At 47.0% G+C, this 18,091-nt stretch overlaps 1 pseudogene; it reads left to right on the forward strand.

The window, feature by feature from the left end:
• The first annotated feature begins 14,076 nt into the window (after window positions 1-14,076).
• LOC138987143 (testis-specific Y-encoded protein 1-like) lies at window positions 14,077-16,216 on the forward strand (annotated as a pseudogene).
• The last annotated feature ends 1,875 nt before the right edge of the window (window positions 16,217-18,091 follow it).

The following is an 18,091-nucleotide window of genomic DNA, read 5'->3' on the forward strand; positions in this document are numbered from 1 at the left end:
ACTTTCTTCATTGCTGTGCACAAAGTTTCTCAAGTTGCAGTAAGTGGGGACTACTCTTCATTGCAGTGAGCTAGTGTCTCATGGTACTCCCTTCTATTGCAAAGCAGAAGCCCTAGGGCACCCAGATTAGGTAGTTGGGGCAAAAAGGGTTATCTACTTTGGTAGCATGTGCCATCTCTTCAGACCAAGGATCAAACCCATGTCCCCTGCATTGGCAGGGAAATTCTAAAGCCACAGGATCACTGAAGAAACCCAGCAGGCTTTTTTTTTTTTAAGTGTATATATTTTTAAAATTTCATTTATTTTAATTGGGGGATAATTACTTTAAAATATTGTAGTTGGTTTTCCATACATTGGCATGAATCAGCCATGTGTTTACATGTGTTCCTGATGCTGAACATTCCTTCCACCTCCCTCTGCATCCCATGCCTCAGGATCATCCCAGTGAACCAGCCCTGAGGACCTTCTCTCATGTATCAAATCCAAACTGGAGATCTGTTTCTCTTATCATAATATACATGTTTCAATGCTAACCTCTCAAATCATCGCACCCACGCCTTCTCTTCAGATCAGATCTGATCAGATGAGTCACTTAGTCGTGTCTGACTGTTTGTGACCCCATGAATTGCAGCATGCCAGGCCTCCCAGTCCAACAGCAACTCCCGGAGTTCACCCAGACTCATGTCCATCGAGTCAGTGATGCCATCCAGCCATCTCATCCTCTGTCATCCCCTTCTCCTCTTGTCCCTAATCCTTTCCAGCATCAAAGTCTTTTCCAATGAGTCAACCCTTCACATGAGGGGGCCAAAGTACTGGAGAAATCCTAGGTCTGATCTCCTTCAGAATGGTTTGGTTGGATCTCCTTGCAGTCCAAGGGCCTCTCAAGAGTCTTCCCCAAACCACAGTTCAAAAGCATCAATTCTTCGGCATTCAGCCTTCTTTACAGTCCAACTCTTACATCCATACATGACCACAGGAAAAGCCATAGCCTTGACTAGACGAATCTTTGTTGGCAAAATAATGTCTCTGCTTTTGATTATGCTATCTAGGTTACAGAGTGCAAAAGACTGTTCTGTACATTTGTGTCTATATTGCTGTCTCACATATAGGATCATCGTTACCATCTTTCTAAATTCCATATACATGCGTTAGTATACTCCTGAGCCTGGGCATTTTTTTTTTTCCTTTGGCCTCTTCTCATCTTTTGATGTATTCCATAGATACAGGGTCTGTGTCATTAATCGTGTATATTTAATCTGCAGTGTGCACAACTGGTTGGAAGATTTCCAATCCTCTTGCTTAATGGCTCTATCCCTGGGTCTCTGGTGTAATTTTTGTCCTTCCTCACATGTGGTCACCAAAGGAGTCTGCCCTGAGAAACTTGTGGCACACCAGGGTCTGCCTGGGTGAGCACAGAATGTGGTACAGCTGCTTGGAGTGCTGGAACCCTGGTGGTGCCAATTATGAATAGGAGCCAGTAGCCATGGGCAGAAGAGATTTGGCCTTAATGGGATCCTTTTCTAGTGTGTTTGTGCAGAAGCATGAGTAGTACTTCTGACTGGTCTTTCTCTATTGCCTTGTGGTAGGTGTTAACAGGTGGGAAGAGGAGTGGCTACAAAGGTATCTCTACCTCCTGAGTGTGACAGAGCAGTAAGGTCCTGCCTCTTTGGCAGTTTGGGATTTCTCAAAAGGCATTTTCTGCTACACAACTACTCATACGTTCTCCATCAGGCCATCTCCACATAACCAACAACAGTCCTCTCCCAGGATGGCTCTCTAAATCCCGTGTCCAGACCCCGTGCACACTGGTTGAGCTGCATTGCAGTTTGGGCCATATAGAGCCACACCACACATTATCTGTGTAACTTTTGGTCTGTATAAATAATATTTCATCAGCTGTTTTACCTTGCTTCCTTTCAGTTCAAAGCAATTTACCCTTTACTGAAGGGGCTTGCCTCATTCTGGAAATCTCTTCCCTGCTTCTCCATCTCCCCTCACAAGGCACAGGTTTTGTTTTGCTTCCTCTTACACTCCTTCTCCCATCTTAATTCCTTCCCACCCAGGTATGTCTGAAACCCACATGGGACACTCTGGGGACTAGGGTCTTCTGCTAGTATTTATCTGATGCTCTGGGAAAACTATTGACCATGTAGAAGTATTATTTCTGATCTATACATTGAGAGAGGTGCATTTCATATCCTTCTACATTTCTGCCTTCTTTGAACTTCTCAGTTTTTCCTGGAAAGCTCTATTATTCTTTTTCCTTGACAGAAAAATATGAAACATTAGTGGTCATGAATTACTCTGTTTGATGGGACGTTGCTTATGTACACACATAACTGGTATTACTTTGACTTCCAACATGCAATCAAGCACATTTGTTGTTGTTGTTTTCCCCCTTGAAAATTTCTCTTAATGATGAATTGTCATCAGCATGAAGAAATGCAGAACTTTCCACATAAAATATAATAGCATAACTGGGCTCAAAAAGTCAGCACTTGAATATATCTAGCTATATTTTGAATGTACCTGACATTTTCCCAGAGTACCGATGTCTGATTTCAAATCTCAAAGCTTAACTCCATTCAGTGAGTCTCAAGGGTCAGAGACTGCCATGGACATAATTTAATTCCTGTAGAATAAGTTGGCAAGTTCATAGGAAATTACCAGTTGGTACTTGACTACTTGATAAAGAGAGAAAACGACAAGAACAATGACCAAAAAATAAACAAACAAAAAAACACAGGAATGTGTAGTTAGTGATTCAGTCATAACAGGTACACATGAATTGATGTATGGACTATACAATCATCTATATCTGCTTAATTGTTTCTGCTAATGACTTGGACACTGTGAATCACACACAAGCCATTAAAAAAGAAAAGTAATTTTGGAAAATTCTTAGAGAAAAGAATACCAGAATTCCTTACCTGTCTCCTGGGAAATGTGTACACTATTAAATTTGCAACAGTTAGACCTGGATACGGGACAATGAAATGATTCAAAATCAGGAAAGGAATAAGTCAAAGCTATCTAGTGTTGCCCTGGTTATTTGACTTCTGTGCAGAGGACATCATGAAAAAATAAAATCCTAGATGAATCTCAAGCTAGACACAAAATTTATGTGGGAGATATGATAACTTAGTTATCCAGATGACAACACCCAAATGACAGAAGAATAATAGGAATTAAGGCGCCTCTTGATGAAGGTATTATCTGTTTCAAGTACAGACATCTGAAATGACATAGTCCTTCATAAAAGATGAAATTCTCAGTTTCACATATGAAAATCTAGATGCATATTCCATAATGTGAAATATAAAATTCTCTATTAGTCACATATACAAATCTGGGGACAATTTTACCAACTTGAAATGTGGAATTCTCTGTACATCTCACATGAAAGTATAGATACAATATTTTCTGCATAAAATGTGGAATTTTTCATGTTAGAGTTATGAAAATCAGTATGCAGATTCTTTGACAGGAAATACAAAAATGTCTATTTCACATATCAAAATATGGTCACAAGTTTTCTCACATGAAATATGGAATTTTTTCATATTTCTCATTTGAAAATCTTCATGCTGTCTTTCCTTCATGAAATATTGAATACTGTCTATTTAACATTTGAAAAAAGTGCATTCATTCACTTAAAAGAAATGTAGAATTTTCCCACAGATTTTCATACTTGAGCTCTGAAATTCTCTATATTTCCATCAAGAAAGCTTGAATGAAGATCTTCTGATATGAGACTTGGAATTCTGTGTATTTCATATATGAAAATCTGGGGAGAAATGTTCTCATATGAAATATGAAATCTCGATTATTCACATATGAAACTTTTTCTACATTTGTACACATGAAACCTATATGCAGGTCAGGAAGAAACAGTTAGAACTGGACATGGAACAACAGACTGGTTCCAACTAGGAAAAGGAGGACCGCAAGCCTATATATTGTCACTCTGCTTATTTAAATTATATGCAGAGTACATCATGTGAAACACTGGGCTGGAAGAAGTGCAAGCTGGAATCAAGATTGCTGGGGAAAATATCAATAACCTCAGATATGCAGATGACACCATCCTTATGGCAGAAAGCGAAGAGGAACTAAAAAGCCTCTTGAAGAAAGTAAAAGAGGAGAGTGAAAAAGTTGGCTTAAAGCTCAACATTAAGAAAACAAAGATCATGGCATCTGGTCCCATCACTTCATGCGAAATAGATAGCGAAACAGTGGAAACAGTGTTAGACTATTTTATGGGGCTCCAAAATCACTGCAGATGATGATTGCAGCCATGAAATTAAGATTCTCACTCCTTGGAAGAAAAGTTATGACCAACCTAGATAGAATATTCATAAGCAGAAACATTACTTTGCCAAGAAAGTTTCATCTAGTCAAGGCTATGGTTTTTCCAGTGGTCATATATGGATGGGAGAGTTGGACTGTGAAGATTGCTGAGTGCTGAAGAATTGATGCTTTTGATCTGTGGTGTTGGAGAAGACTCTTGAGAGTCCCTTGGACTGCAAGGAGATCCAATCAGTCCATTCTGAAGGAGATCAGCCCTGGGATTTCTTTGGAAGGAATGATGCTAAAGCTGAAACTCCAGTACTTTGGCCACCTCATGTGAAGAGTTGACTCATTGGAAAAGACTCTGATGATGGGAGAGATTGGGGACAAAAGGAAAAGGGGATGACAGAGGATGAGATGGTTGGACAGCATCACTAACTCAATGGAAGTGAGTTAGAATGAACTCCAGGAGATGGTGATGGACAGGGAGGCCTGGCATGCTGCAATTCATGGGGTGGCAAAGAGTCAGACATGACTGAGTGACTGAACTATACTGAACTGAACTGTACACATGAAATAGAGAATTTTCAATGAATCAGAAATTGATATCTGAGCTAAAACATCAAATATGTACAGCTGTATTTCATGTATTTCCCAAATAACAGAAAGGGTTCTCTGTATTTCTTTGAAAAAAGTCTGGGTGAAGATTTCCCTGCATGAAATAGGGAATTAGCATATTTTACACAAGCAAAATCAAAATGCTTATGATTATACAGTGGAAGTGATAAACAGATTCAGGGGATTCTATCTGATAGACAGAGTGCCTGAAGACCTATGGGTGGAGGTGTGACATTGTACAGGAATCAGGGATAAAGACCATTTCCATATAAAAGAAATGCAAAATGACAAAGTGATGAGGCCTTACAAAGATCTGAAAAGAGCAAAGAAGCTAAACAAAAAAGGGAAAATGAAAACAATACCCATTTGAATGCAGAGTCCCAAAGAATAGCAAGAAGAGATAAAACCTTCCTCAGTTATCAATGCCAGTTAATAGAGGAAATAAATAGAATGGGAAAGCCTACGGATCTCTTCAAGAAAATCAGAGATACCAAGGGCAAATTTCATGCAAGGAGGGGCACAATAAAGGACAGAAATGGTACGGACGTAATAGAAGCAGAAGCTATTAAGAAGAGGAGGGAAGAATACACAGATGAACTATGCACAAAAGATGTTCATGACCCAGTTAAGCACAATGGTGTGATCACTCACCTAGAGCCAGACGTCCTGGAATGCTAAGTCAAGTCGGACTTTAGAAGCATAACTACAAACAAAGCTCGTGGAGGTGATGGAATTCAGTTAAGCTCTTTCAAATTCTAAAAGATGATGTTGTGAGTGTGCTGCCCTCCACATGCTGGCAGATTTGGAAGACACAGCTGTGGCCAGATGACTGGAAAATTCAGTTTTCATTCCAACCACAATAAAAGGCAATCCATCGAATGTGCAAACTACTGCTTAACTGCACTCATCTCACACATTTGCAAAGTACTGCTCAAAATTCCCAAAGCTAGGCTTCAATAGAATATGAACCATGAGCTTCCAGATGTTCAAGCTGGATTTAGAAAGGTCAGAAGAACCTGAGATCAAATTACCAACACCCGTTGGGTTATCAAAAAAGCAAGAGAACACCAGAAAAACATCTACTCGTTTTTGACTATGCCAAAGACTTGTTTGTGTAGATCACAACAAAACATTTTAAATTCTTCTAAACATGGGACTACTAGAGTATGTTATATGCCTCCTGATAAATCTGTATGCAGCTCAAGAAGCAACAGTCAGAAAGGAAATGGAACAGACTGGTTCCATTTTGGGAACCAGTTGGGAAAGGAGTATTTCAAGGCTGTACTATCAACCTCTTTATTGAACTTACATGAAGAGTTCATCATACAAAATGCCAGACTGAATGAAACAGGGTTTGGAATCAAGTTTGCTGGGAGAAATATCAATAACATCAGATATGCAGATGACACGATTCATGTGGCAGAACATGGAAAGAACTACAGAGCCTCTTGAGGAAAGTAAAAGAGGAGAGTGATTAAGGTGACTGAAAACTCAACATTCAAAATGAGATTCATGGCATCCGGTCCCATCACTTCATGGCATAAAGATGGGGAAACAATGGAAACAGTGAGAAACTTTATTTGGGGAGCAGGTTCTAAAATCACTGAAGATGGTGACTCTGTACAGGAAATTAAAATATGCTTTCTCCTTAGAAGAAAAGTTATAACCAGGCTAGACAGCACATTATAAAGCAAACAAAGGTCAGTCTAGTCAAAGCTATGTACAGAGATGAGAATTGGACCTAAAGAATCTTTTTTTTTATAATTATAATTTTAAAACCTCCAAAGCCAAAATCAAAATGAATCTATTGTATAAAGATCTTGGTCAAAGAATCAATGCTATTGATATGTGGTATTATACTTGACTTGAGAGTCCCTTGGACTGCAAGGAAATGAAAGGGGTCAATTCTAAAGGAAATCAGTTCAGAATATTGATTGGAAGGGCTGATGCTGAAACTGGATCTTGGATATTTTGGCCACCTGAAGTGAAAGGCTGACTCATTGGGAAAGAACCTGATGCTGAGAAAGATTGAAGGCTGGAGGAGAGGGTGAAGACAAAAGATGAAATGCTTGGTGGCATCACGGAATCAATGGTTATGGGTTTGAGCAGGCTCTATGAGTTGGTGATTGACAGGGAAGCCTGGCATGCTGCAATCTGTGGGGTCAGGAAGATTCGGACTGGACTAAGTACTTAATGGTACTCACCATACTTACTTAGGTTCTCAGTGAAATGAAAATGGTAAAGAACTCTCTTACCCATCAATTGATAATCCTCACAGATTCCTAATGCCCCCTAAGATTTTTCACTGTTTCCTCAGAGATTCAGCAAGGATGGCCATTCTTTCTATTATATGGTAAATATCCCCTAGGAAATAATGGAAGGGGCATAATTTACAGAAAGTTGTAGAAGAAAGTACACACATCAGCAAGTCAGCATGACCTTGTCAAAAACATATAGTATGCTCCTTTAATCCTTCACACTGATTTCCTTCTGAATCCTGATGATAGGACCTCACCAATCCTGAGGAATGGTCATTGCAAAGGGATGTTATCTAAAACAATTTCTGCCTATTACTTTAGTGATGGCACAAAGCAAGCACTTCATGGTAATCATGCCTCCGTTAACCTCCCCTAACCAAGACAATAGGCTGCACTAGCCATTGGGGAGCTTAGAGGATCACAAGGTCTCCCACAAATGGTTGGAGCCACCAGGGCCTTTCGCACAGAGGGTTTGCAGGTGTGATGAGGTCACCTTTTCCATGGCAAAAGTTCTCATCTATGGCCACCAGTCTTAATGCCAGTCCTCTGGATTTGTGAGAACCCCACAAGACCAATTCTAGCTTGCAAAGTATACATCTGCTTAAAAAACAAAGGATAAAAAAAGGATAAAATCCAGTCCAAACTGAAGTGCCTAAGGATAATCACATGGTCCTCAGCTCTATGAAGGGCCATTAGGGCCACAAAAGCATGGGTCCAGGCAAGTTCATTGTTAACACCTGCAGCCCTTCAAAGGACATGTCCCGGTAATTGATAAAGATTGTAGATTGTAAGTCCTCTACCAACTTGAGAAACTGTGTCAATAAGACCTGTGAACCTCCTGTCTTAGCAAAGCCTAAAAGACAGAATATGTGCATATCAGGCCCAAGGCACATTCAACTGGGAATATTTGGAGGTGACAGTACCAGGTATAGGACACTATAGAGAAGGTGTACACAAAAATGAAATAATAAAAAAAAAGCCTTTTGTGCCAGTTTCAGACTGAAAATGTGCATCTCCCAGATGACCAAGTTAACAGGATTCAAGTCACTAATAACACTCAACGTAGCCACATGTCAATGCAGATTCCTGCTAGGTAACTTCAGAAGCTTCTGTGCAGGCCTGTCTTCAGCCTCTGCTTTCCATTCATAAATTGTGTTCATTCAATCAGCAGACAGTATGAAATATAGGCAATGGGTAGGCACCCAAGGAAGATGATGAAGACTATAAAAACAAAGTGTCTTGCCAGGGCAAGGGACAGACAACACCACAGGTTGGTGATAAGATGGAGGAAGTTGGAGAGGAGAATGAAGGGCAGATTTCAGATCTAGCTTCTGGACATTTAGGGTGATGGCAGCTGCTCCAGACCTGGCTGCAGGCCTTGAGGAGATATTTCCAAATGTAATAAATTAATGTGGTCTCTGTCCTCTATGAGCTTTTACAACCTTAAAGCCTCAGCCTATGATACTATACCAAGTATAGAGTCATAGCTTAGAAATTCAAGAGTTATTAATTTAGGGAGGTTGTGTGAGACTTGTAGGAGATGTGTTCTATCAGACATGTTCTAACATTTAGCATAATTAATTGGGCTCAAGCCAGGACTCATATGCATGTAGACTGCAATCTTAGGAAAATTCCAATTAAGAGATCATATAAACTCATATCTGGGATTTCACTTTCTTGGTGAGTACTTCTCCACTTATAAAAAAAGGAAGATAGCACTAGTTTAGAAGATACATCTTTGTATTAGGACTTTTCTATCAATTTCCCAACTCTACCAATTGTTCTAGGTAACTTCCTGACACTATTAAATATGGCCAACTATATAGTATCTCCTCCTGCCATACTAGAGGCACTACAGTAAGTGTAAAGGCAGAAAACATACAAAAGTACATTTACAGGTCATGATTCTTTGCTAATATTCTTTTCAGTTGATGTATCCATAGGTGTGAGTGGGGTATTAAAGTCCCCATTATAATTGTGGTACTGTTAATTCCCCCTTTCCTACTTCCTTGCATTTGCCTTGCATCTTGAGGTGCTCCTAAATGGCACAATGGACTAGTTACACCTAATTGTTATATATAGGCATTACACTCATTAGTAATGGAATCACCTTTTATCCAGTGCAGTCCTGAGCCCACATCTCAGTCCCTGCACAAAAGCAGGCTGTGTCCTTCCCATGTTCAAGCCCTGAGAAACACTACTGAGCCCACATCTCAGTCACTGCACTGAACTAGGCTGGATCCAGCACTTGCTCAAATCCCCAGAAAATACTCATGAGCCCACATCTCGGTCACTGCACTGAACCAGTCTAGGTTCTGCCCTAGTTAGTCCCCCAACGCATACCTCTGAACCAACATCTCGGGCCCTGCCCTGAAGCAGGCTGGTCCTTCCCATGTTCAAGCCCAGACAAACGCTCCTGAGCCAACCTCTCGGTCACTGCACTGAACTAGGCTCGGTCCTACACTTGTTCAAGACCCTGACAAACACTGCTGTGCCCAAATCTCGTGCCCTGCACAGATCCAGTCTATGTCTTGCCCTTGTTAGATCCCCCAACACATACAGCTGAGCCCACATCTCAGTCCCTGTGCTGAAGCAGGCTGGGTCCTGCCTTTGTTCGAGCTGCCGGCAAACAACCGTGAGCCCACAACTCGCTCCCTGCCCCTGAAATTAGGTGTGTCCTGCCCTTGTTCAATCACCCAGAAAGCACTCCTGATCCCGCATCTCACTCCCTGCCCTGAACCCGCCAGGGTCCTGCCCTTGTTCAAGACCCTGACAAATACTCCTGAACCTACATCTTGGTCCCTGCACTGAACCAGTCTAGGTCATGCCCTTGTTAGATCCACCAACACATACTGCTGAGCCCACATCTCAGTCCCTGCACTAAACTAGGCTGGGTTCTGCCCTTGTTTAAGACCCCAACAAACACTCCTGTGTCCATATCACATTCCCGGCACTGAACCAGTCTAGGTCATGCCCTTGTTAGATCCCCCAACACATAGTCCTGAACCCACATCTCAGTCCCTGTACAAAAGCAGTCTGGGTCCTGCCCTTGTTGAAGACACTGACAAACACTCCTGAGCCTGCATCTCAGTCCCTGCACTGAACTAGGCTGGGTCCTGCCCCTGTTCAAACCCCCGACAAACATTCCTGAGCCAACATCTCTGTCCATGCACTGAACCAGGATGGTTCCTGCCTTTGTTCAAGCCCCCGTCAAACAATCTTGAGCCAACAACTCGCTCCCTGCCCCTGAACTAAGGTGTGTCCTTCCCTTGTTAAACTCCCTGCCCCCCCAGGAAACACTCCTGATCCCACATCTCACTCCCTGCACTGAAGCCTCCTGGGTCCTACCCTCGTTCAAGACCCTGACAAATACTCTGGAACCCACATGTCGGTCCCTGAACTGAAGCAGATGTGTCCTTGCCCATGTTCAAGCCACGACAAATACTCCTGAGCCCACATATCACTCCCTACAATGAACTATGCTGGGTCCTACACTTGTTCAAGACCCTGACAAACACTCCTGAGCCAACATCTCAGTCACTGCACTGAATGAGTCTGCTGCTACCGCTGCTAAGTCTCTTCAGTTGTGTCCGACTCTGTGCGACCCCATACATGGCAGCCCACCAGGCTCCCCCATCCCTGGGATTCTCAAGGCAAGAACACTGGAGTGGGTTGACATTTCCTTTTCCAATGCATGAGAGTGAAAAATGAAAGTGAAGTCGCTCAGTCGTGTCCAACTCTTAGTGACCCTGTGGACTGTAGCCCACCAGGCTCCTCCATCCATGGGATTTTCCAGGCAAGAGTACTGGAGTGGGGTGCCATTCACTTCTCCGACTGAACGAGTCTAGGTCCTGCCATTGTTTGATCCCCCAACACATACTCCTGAGCCCACATCTCGGTCCCGGCACTGAACTAGGCTGGGTCCAGCTTACTCAAACCCCCAACAAACACTCCTGAACCTGTATCTCTGTCCCTGCACTGAACTACTAGGCTGGGTCCTGCCCTTGTTCAAACCCACGACAAACACTCCTGAGCCTGCATCTCAGTCCCTACACTAAACTAGGCTGAGTCCTGCCCTTGTTCAAGCCTCGAGAAACTCTCATGGGCCTACATCTCGGTCCATGCCCTGAAGTAGGCTGGTTCCTGCCCTTGTTCAAACCCCTGACAAAAACTTCTGAGACTGCATTTTGGTCCCTGCACTGAAGTAGGCTGGGTCCTGCCCTTGTTCAAACCCCTAACAAACACTCCTGAGCCTGCATCGCGGTCCATGCACTGAACTAGTCTGGGTCCTGCCCCTGTTCAAATCCCTGACAAAAACTCCTGAGCCAACATCTCCATCCCTGCACTGAACCAGGATGGTTTCTGCCTCTGTTTAAGCCCTGACAAACAATCCTGAGCTGACACTCGCTCCCTGCCCCTGAACTAAGGTGAGTCCTCCCCTTGTTCAAACCCCCAGAAACACTACTGAGCCCTCATCTCATGCACTGCACTGAACCAGGCTGGGTCCTGACCTTGTCAAAATCCCCGACAAATACTCCTGAGCCCACATCTCGGTCCCTGCACTAAAATAGCCTGGGTCCAGCCCTTGTTCAATCCCCCGACAAACACTCTTGAGCCTGCATCACCATCCCTGCACTGAACTAGGCTGGGTCCTGCCCTTGTTGAAACCCCCGACAAACACTCCTGAGCCCACACATCAGAAACTGCACTGAACCAGGCCAGGAACTGCACATGTTCAAGCCCCTGACCAACTATTCTGGGCCTGCATCTGACTCAAAGACTGGTTTCTGGTCTTATTTAAGCCCCAGCAAGCAATCCTGAGCCCACAAATCGCTCCCTGCCCCTGAACTAAGGTGTGTGCTCCCCTTGTTCAATCTCCCAGGAAACACTACTGAGCCTGCATCTCACTCGCTGCCCTGAACAAGGGTGGGTCCCTCCAAAGTTCAAGCCATGACAAATACTGCTAAGCCAACATCCTGGTCCTTGCACCAAACCAGGCTGGTTTCTGCCCATATCAACCATGACAAACACTCCTAAGACCACATCTTGGTTCCTGCACTGATAGCGGCTGGGTACTGCCCATATTCAAGCCCAGACAAACACTCCTGACCCCATTTCTCGCCCCTGAACTGAACTAGGCTGGGTCCTACACATGTTCAAGACCCTGCATTGACTTGGCCTGCATTTGACTCTCAGGCTGATCTCGTTCCCTACACTGAACTAGGCTGGGTCCAGCACTTGCTGAAACCCGTGGGAAATACTCCTGAGCCCATATCTGGGTCCCTTCTCTGAATCAGGCCGGGTCCTGCCCTTGTTCAAGCACTCGAAAAACACTCCTGAGCCCACATCTCGGTCCCTGCACTAATCGCGGCTGGATCCACCCCTTGTTCATCCCGACAGACACTCCTGAGGCCACATCTCAGTTGCTCCAATGAACCAGGCTGGGTCCTGCCTTTGTTCAAGCCCCCAACAAACACTCTTGAGCCCACATTTCAGTCCTTGCACTGAATCAGGTGGGTCCTGCCCATGTTCAAGCTCTTTGTAGAATGCATATATCGTATATCAGGTCTATAGGATGGCTGGCTTAGCTTGATCTTCTTGCTGCTCCAGGCCACACAGGCTTGGGTGACAGGGCAGGCTGGGATGTGTTCTTACATGGAGAACAGAACCACTTTGAAAGGGCCTCAATAGGGTAAATGGCAGACGTGCCTGTCTCCGACACCGGTGTGTCATGGAACTTAAGGGGAACTGTCTTTAGAGTCTCCCCGGCAAGCATTTGAACAAGGTTCAGGGAGTTCCCTCATGCCAGCAGAGCGGGCCCCATTTTTCCCTCTGTGCAAAGTGTGGCCAAGCCACCTCAGGCCTGTGCAGTGTTCACGTCTGTCCAGCGAGGGAGGGAGGGTCACACGTCCAATTCTGAAGTTCAGCAGTGACCGCCCACTGTTGGCTCTCAAGGGTGAGAAAGCACTCTCCGAACGTGTGGACTAAAACCGTCTGATCTCCCATTGCTGCAACTCACTCAGGATTAGAAGGGCTTGCCAAGGATAAGCGTCTCTTCTGAGCGCTGGTGTCCAGAGAGTGGCAGACGGCAACAGCACTACTTAGAGAGACGGAGACACACAGACATCAGCGCCTGGTACACACACAGAAGGATTGCCCAAAACAGTGCTATGCCAGAAGCAAAGACAGAGAGACAAAGAGCGAGCTCTGCACCCTAAGGCTCTGGTCTCCCTGAACAGTGGAGATCAACTGTAGCAAATGTTGGGGTTTTTCCCTACTCCCTAGCATCAGGACAGCAACAGGCTCTCTGTCCCATGAAGAAAAGTATCCAGCCACTTGGCACCCCTGCATATCCTTTGGATACTCAGGGAGAGCTCCCAGTTATTGCTGGTCCCGGGGGACACAGGAGTGTGTTTTTCGGAATTGCGGAGCAGGAACCCGTGGTTGGAATTTCCAGAGCCAGGTCAATGACAGCGCCTGGGGCTACCCCAGCCACATGCAAAACCCTCTACATTCCTGGGGCAGAATCTGGCCACGTGGGGGCGCTGGAGCACAGGAACCGCGGAAGATGCCCTCCGGTCTAGGGGCGTGTCCATAAGGGTGCCGCCCACTACCCTCAGGCAGTTGGTCTAGATTTGGCCAAGGAGCCTGTGCGTGGCTCACAGCCTAGGCTCCCGCCTGTTCGGCTGATGTCCCAGGGCCCGTTCACCCTGGCCTGGGCTGTCCAGCACCCCTTTCCTCAGCTTCACGCCACCCCCAACACACCACTCCCCGCCTCCCGACCATCCCCCTCACTCCCCGCCCCCAAAGAGCTAGTGGGTCCCACAGGTTTACTGAAGCCTGGGCCGCCATTATGCACCATTGTCTGTGCTGTTATATCGTGTCCCTTCACATCTGACCTTGCTTGGGCCAAGAGGAGCGTGAGAGGCGATCAAAGGAAGGTCGGGAGAGTCCCGGGACCCTGGACCTTCTTAGTTGTGAGCCCCAGTACTCAGGGAGAAGCCCCCACCCCTCATCCCGCTGGCCTGCCGTTCTGATGCTGTGTGCAGCTGGAACCTTGCAACCACCAGTTGTCACGCCAGGTGAAGAGGCCACCCTCTTTAGGGTGGAGGCGGTACAAGACAGCAAGACCCTGGTGGACGGAGATGTGGCAGGGATCGGGCGGGAGTTCCAGCTGCTTGCGGAAGACATCATGGAAGAGGTGGAGGTTGTGGCAGATGAGGAGCAGGAACAGTGGTCCTCCCAGCAGCTGGAGGAGAAGACGGTGGAGGAGCAGGGCCAGGACAGGCCTGGAGACCCGAGTGAGCACCAGGCGCTAGATGCCCTGTAGGCACTGGCTGCCCTGCAGGTGGAACTGAGCTCTGAGTGTGAGCAAAACCGCAGGGCCAACCATCAGAGGAGGAAGCATCACTTGGCTTGGAGGAGTGCCATCATCCAGGGCATCCCTGGCTTCTGGGCCATAACTGTATCCTTTCCGCTGCTCCTTTGGGTCCGCTGCTCATGAGGAGGAGGAGAAGGGGCAGGAGCAGGAGGAGGGGGGAGGGGCGAGGGCACAGGAAGGACGCTGGAGTCCCCTGAAGGAAATGTGGTCCTGGGCAATTGTCAAGCTCCAAAGGCCCAGCCGAGTAGGGTCTGGGCAGGGCTACATATGTACGTGTTGCAGCCATGCCTTTGAGTGTCTCCTTCAGGCCTGCATCTGAGGAGGAGCAGCACCTGAGGCCTCCAAGTCAGGAATGACCAGAGATGGTACACCAGAGCAGCATCGGCACACAGTTATTGCTGTAAATGTGGGTGATCCTGGCATATAGCTGAGACATGTGAGTCATTCACATACACACACAACACACACACACACACACACACACACACACACACACACACAAACCCCTTTGCTTTCAAACACGGATTGTCACAGGACTGCAAATCTGACCATGTAAGCAGTGACATGCCACTACCCAGCATACACAGGTCTGGAGGAGAACAGTAGTGGTCAGAAACAGCCCCTGCTTGGAGAATGCAGACCACCTCAGATGCACACCACCACAAGGGGCCCAGAGCCATGAGCGTGTCTGATGGTATGGCAAAGCCTGATGACATCAGCGGTGGCCGGGTAACAGGCAGTGCCCAGCTCCTTGCAGATGCCTGTTCCAGTATCCTTGTTCCACCCCAGACTAGGACTGATGCTCCTGGCCCTTCTTGGCCTGGCATGTAGCTCCCTGAATGGCTCCTTGACCTAAAGCAGATTATGAGCCACCCTCAAGTTTCCATCATGACCAGTCACCAAGATCAAGACTTTCTCGGCTACATGATCGACTTGAAGGTCAGTGAGGGAGACTGAGGAAGGGTGGGTATGGGACCTGGCGGGGAGTGGGAGGATCCTGTTAGCCATGTTCCTGTGCTGTGAGACTTTGGAGAGGCATCGTGGAAGCTGTTAATGCCTGCCTGGGAGGCAAGCTGAGGCCCCTAGAAGTTTGCACCTTTTCCCTCCTCCCTATCCTGGCAGGTGCAGGTGCAGAGCCATCTGCAGTCCCGCTGCAAGCTGATCTTTTCCTTTCAGGACAACCCCTACTTCTTGAACACCATGATCATTAAGGAGTATTACCTTGACATCACTGGTAAAACGTGGCTCCCAGGGTGATGAGTGTGGGTGTGCAAGCGTGTAGATGATCCACCTGTGGAGTCCACCCCAGTCTCCCCTGTCTTTCCACAGGGTACAGGGCACGTCATTCCACTCCAGTCCACTGGTTCTGGGACTTTGAATGGGGATCCCCCAGCCACAGTCTGGACACCAGGAGCCTTAATTTTCTGAACTGGCTGTCAGGCCACAATAGCCCAGAATCGAACAGGATTGCTGATGTGGGGTTGCTTTGGGCCTGCACACAGTTGGTGATTGATGTTGGAGTTCTTGGCTGCTCATGGAAGGGTTTGGGGCCTGGTCAGCCCTGGGTTGACCTTGCTCGTGTTGCCAGCAGCTCATCAGCAATGACGTGTGGGATGATCCCCTGAAGTACTACCTCAGGGAGGAAGGTTCTTCCATGAGAGATAACTGACAGAAACACATGTGGTGAAGGGGTCTGGAGGTAGGCCCTGAGGGACAGCCTTGTCATAGCCAGGACACTATCCTTTCCCAAATGGGGATGCTCAGGCTCATGCAAGCTGGCTGCAGAGCTGGAATTTGGGTTATGCATGTAGCAGGTGACTTGCTGAGACTGGGGGCATGGGGGACTTGGTGTGTCCCTGAGTGAAGTAAGTCTCCCTCAAGTCAGCTATGGTTGCAGCGTGAGAGTCCTAGGTGATACCCTATTCCTCTAGATTCCTAGAGGCAGGGTGAATTAAGTGTCTGTGTCAGAATCATCCATCCCTGGGTCCTGCCATCCTCCGGCCTCCTGCCACTCACTGAGTTTGAGATTAACTGGGCCCTTCACTCCCGCCCCTTACCCTGGGATGGCCTGTCATTGAAAGGGCATCCTCTCAGTGGTCCCAGTGCACATGTGTGTTGACTTTGGGATCTTGTGTGAATTTCCACATTCACCACTTGGATGTCACCACCACCACCACACATGCTGCGCTTGAAGTGGCTTCAGGCTGCCTTGGGAAAATCCGGACGAGTTTGGGAGGAGGTGGACAGGGAGCCCCAAAGGCAGGACATGGTGCCAACTGATGCCATCTCCAACACTGCTGGACACAGGCGTCTTCAGCTCCTGAAACACCTGTGTTCTCTGTTTGCATTGTGTCCCCATGCCAAGCATGTGTGTATACATGCATGTGCTTGTGTTGGCTGTGTTGTGTGTGTGTGTGTGTGTGTGTGTGTATCTGGCCCAGGGCAGATGCAGAGATGAAGGTGACAGGAGAGGAGGTGCTGAGCAACCAGAAGAGGAGGCATGAGGCATCCCCAGTCTGAAGGTGGTTTGTTGCTGTATCTCTGCAGTGACCCTGTCCAGGATGGGAATGAAGAAAGGATGGCCAGTGATAACTCCCGACCATGGCTCCAGATATCTGCAATTAGACCAAATACAAAACACGCTCACCATTTCTATTGTGTTGTTGTGTGTGTTTGGACCGGGAAAAGGGCTTCATGGTCTGAGGGTTCACTCAGGGCAAATCAGGTGGGGTGGGGCTTTGAAACCACTGCCTGTGGAGCCCTGAGTCTGGGGGGGCCGTGGCTGGCCTGTTGAAATGGTGGACATGGCTATGGCAAGACCCGGGATGGTGAGGAGGCTAAGGTCCTGCCGAGTTGGGCAGAGATGCGAAGGAGAAAGAGGCACAGATTGCCTGCTGCACTGGAGACTTGTTCCACACATGTGAGAAGGAGAACTGGGAAGGTCCTGGGCCAGTGCTGCCCAGGAGCAGCCCATCAGCCAGCACACTCCCTCCCTGAGGGTGGCACACACTGTGACACAAAACGTGAGACATGCTAAAGTAAGCTGTACCTGCAAAACCACAGGCATCCTAGGAGAGACAGGATGTGAGTGTGGCATGCTCCAGGCACTTCCAGCCTGCCTCCCTGGCAGTGCAGAAAGGCGAGGAAAGCACAGGTGGGTGTATGTGTTTGACCCTCTGCCCGGATGAGCCTGTGAGGGAGGGAACAGAGTGAGCAAGGAAGGTGGGCTAATTGCATGTCCCAAAGGACCTCAGGAGAGTGGGAGACAGGGAAGCCCCTGGGGGCAGTTTGGGGCCTGCTGGTTTTCAGGGTCCAGGGTCTAGGCAATAGCAGTCCTGCCAAAGATACCCCATGGTGCGTGCTGAAAGTCCTGACGTGAATTCCTTCTTTCCTCTGGGGTCTTGCCACTGGCTTTGGGGGCCTGAGGGGCAAAAGTGTGCATCTGCATCTGAGAGAATTCGAGCAGTTTCGCTGAAGCAAATTCTCTGATTTTGTCATAGGGGATCTGCACCAGGTGACACTCAGATTGGCTTCCTTGGCACAT

This window comes from Bos mutus, unplaced genomic scaffold (assembly GCF_027580195.1).
Source record: "Bos mutus isolate GX-2022 unplaced genomic scaffold, NWIPB_WYAK_1.1 CTG812, whole genome shotgun sequence".
Lineage (NCBI taxonomy): Eukaryota > Metazoa > Chordata > Mammalia > Artiodactyla > Bovidae > Bos > Bos mutus.